The 3,493-nt window shown below is 39.5% G+C and overlaps 1 non-coding gene across 1 annotated transcript; it reads right to left on the minus strand.

Annotated features, from left to right (window-relative positions):
* Window positions 1–2,235: 2,235 nt before the first annotated feature.
* On the minus strand, window positions 2,236–2,342 carry LOC148866125 (small nucleolar RNA R71). Its single transcript, XR_016112095.1, has one exon. It is a non-coding gene; the product is annotated as a small nucleolar RNA R71 (small nucleolar RNA).
* Between the last annotated feature and the right edge of the window lie 1,151 nt (window positions 2,343–3,493).

Genomic DNA, 3,493 nt, shown 5'->3' on the forward strand with positions numbered 1-3,493 from the left:
AGTTTTTGGCGCCGTTGCCGGGGATTTAGAGAAGCAATATTAGGAAACATTGAGCATTCTTAATCTGATCTCATTCAGCATTGCATTCATAGTTGGGTTAATTTGCTAACTTTTTCATTTCAGCTTGGACTGCAACTGCTGTACTCATGTAGTTATGTTTCTTCTTTCTTAAGTAGATTACTCTCTTTTTCTGGTTTCAGTTTCATTTTAATAAAGGCATATTTGATTTCTATTCAATCTTGATGTTGTTCCCTTCAAAAATAAAAAAAAAAAAGAAAAAAAATTTCACAAAAAACATGAGTGTTGCAGATCTGAGTTGCATTCGGCACTCAGATCAGCAGATTTCAGATCTGCAGCACTCAGCCGAAAAGAGTTGCTTGTGTTTCAGACTTTATTTTTTTTTTTTTTCTTTCTTTCATTACAAAAAGAAAAAAACAAATTAAAAAAAACAAAGGGGTGATCTTTTGAACAATAAGAGGAGCAATTGAGAATTCGGATCAGAACTCAGATCTGAGTTCAGATCTGAATTCTGCTACAGCAGATCTGCAACAGTTCAGATCTGAGTTCCTTTGAACTCAGACCTGAACTGATGCAATTTTGAGGGGAATTGGGTGTCATCACCACCCCAATTCACCCTAGGGCACTTCTGCTATTCCCCAAAAACAATTTGGTAGCAATAACTGAAGGTAAGGCAATTGAGAATTCAGATCCAAACTCAGACTTGAGTTCAGATCTGAATTCTGCTGTTACAGATCTGCTCAGTTCAGATCTGAATTCCTCTGAACTCAGATCTGAACCGATGCAAGTTTGAGGTGAATTGGGTGCCATCACTACCCCAATCCACCCTAGGATACATCCAACCTGCCTCAAGGGTGAATGGATAGCAAGGAATGAGAGAAATTCAAATCTGAAATTCAGTTGATATGATGTGAGGACTGAACTGATACAGAGCATACTATGAATTCTGGGTGGACTGAATTCTTGGCTTTACCCACTTGTAACCGAGCTACATTAGCTAAGGAGGTGTATGTTTGGATTGAATAATTGTTATGCCTCAGATATTTAAGAAAAATTAGCACTTTCCAAGTATTTCTTTTAGCATTCAGATCTGTAGCAGGGCTGCTATAGTGCAACAGTTAGCAGACCTGATTTCAGATTTCTACAAAAGTTGTATGGGCCGAATAGCTTGCAATACCAAACATTGCAGACCCAATTTTCAGGTCTTAGCAAGTGTTTGATATGCATCAGCTATACAGGTTTGAGCTTCAATTGTAGAGTTTTTAACCCAAGCCTAACTCAGGACTGGTTTTAGTTTATTTCAGATCCTTTTAAATTTTTTTTTTTTTTAGATCAGATCTGATTTCAGCCCTAAAGCATCACAGAATTGATTCCAACCTTAATGGATGTATATTGTAGTGTATACCAATGAGTGTGTATGAGATATCCAGCTCAGATCTGAATTATTATTTATTAATTTCTCTAGACTAACAATACCAAAGACTTGTAGATCTGAACTCAGATCTAAATTGGGTCTGAATTCAGATGTTGCAATCGATGGATGTAGATAAAGGAACCTTGAATAAGATGATTGGTTTAAATCTGCTTTTAGTATAATCGGCTTCATTTATTCATGATAGGATGTAGGTTTTGTATTCCAATACTTCACTTTACATTTTCAGTGTGATAGGATTAGTTATTTATTTTCTTTTGTGAATATTGGCATTTTTATTGCTTTGACTTTAACAGTTTATGACAAGCAGACCTGAACTGGAAGAGATCCTTTACGACCCAGAGATTGAACGGACTCTCCGTGTCCGTTTGAGAGTTGCTAAGCAAGTCAGACAAGAAGCACAAGAAATGGCTGAACAAAGAACTATGATGGATTATGCCAAGCCTACCCTCACCGGGACTGTCTCCAGCATTATCAGGCCAACTATTGCTGCCAATAACTTCGAAATTAAACCGGCCATAATCCAAATGATACAAAATACGGTTCAGTTTTGTGGTATGGCCCATGAGGATCCGAATGCCCATATTGCTAACTTCTTGGAAATCTGTGACACCTTCAAACACAATGGGGTAAGTGATGATGCCATCCGGCTGAGGTTATTCCCATTTTCTTTGAAGGATAAAGCCAAAGCTTGGTTGAACTCATTACCGGCAGGATCTATAGCCACATGGGACGAAATGGCCAGCCGTTTTCTCTCTAAATATTTTCCCCCTTCTAAAACTGCTAAAATGAGGAATGACATCACTACTTTTTTCCAGCATGAGGGGGAATCTTTATATGAGTCATGGGAACGATACAAGGAGCTGTTAAGGAGAGTTCCTCACCATGGCCTCCCCATTTGGCTGCAAGTGCAGACTTTCTATAATGGTCTTACTGACTCAAATAAGACCATATTAGATGCTGCAGCCGGAGGATCCATAAATAATAAAACTCCTGAGGTTGCCCATGCACTTATTGAGGAAATGGCAGCCAACAATTATCAATGGCATTCGGAAAGGACTCAAACTAGGAAGCAGCAAGGCTTGCATAATGTTGACACTTATACAGCACTAGCTGCACAAATAGGAGCACTCAGTAAAAAAATAGATGAAATGCAGATAGCTGCCATGCATGTGCAGCCTCTTAATTGTGAATTGTGTGGGGGAGGCCACATCAGTACAGACTGCCAAGTTGGCAATCAGTTCAGACCATCTACTGAACAAGTTGACTATGTCAGCAATTCGTCAAGATAGCAGGGTTACCAGAGTCACCATACTTTTCATCCAGGATGGAGGGGACATTCAAACCAGTCCTGGCCAAATCAGCATATTTCCAAGCCGTTCCACCAGACTTATCATCAGCCTGAACCGAAATCCAATTTGGAGGAACTGATGACAAAATTTATAGCAGGTGCAGAAACTAGGTTCCAGAACCAGGAAGCCTCAATCAAAAACCTGGAAAACCAAGTGGGGCAATTGGCACAATTAATCTCTTCCAGACTGCCGGGAACTCTTCCAAGCAACACTGAAGTGAATCCACGAGAGCAGGTGCAAGCTATTACCTTAAGAAGTGGAAAAGAGTTGCCTGAGGTAGAAAAGAAGAATTGGGCTGAACCCAAGGCAGAAACAAGCCTTGGAACCAGACAACAGAAGACGGAACAACCAGAAGCACAACAAGGGATGCACCAACAACCACAAGTTCCATTCCCTAACAGGCTGAAGCAACAAAAATTGGAGAAGGAATTTGGTAAGTTTCTTGAAATATTTAAAAGTTTACATATTAATATTCCTTTTGCTGATGCTTTAGCCCAGATGCCACACTATGCAAGGTTTTTGAAGGAATTATTGGCAAACAAAAGGAAACTGGGAGATGTGGCTACAGTTGCATTAAATGAGGAATGTTCTGCTATCCTTCTGAACAAGCTGCCTCAGAAACTCAAAGATCCAGGGAGTTTCACTATTCCTTGTACCATTGGCAGTTTAAAAATTGAAAAAGCTTTATGTG

This window comes from Nelumbo lutea, chromosome 3 (assembly GCF_056320005.1).
Source record: "Nelumbo lutea isolate HS-2025 chromosome 3, American lotus-T2T, whole genome shotgun sequence".
NCBI classification, from domain to species: Eukaryota; Viridiplantae; Streptophyta; class Magnoliopsida; order Proteales; family Nelumbonaceae; genus Nelumbo; species Nelumbo lutea.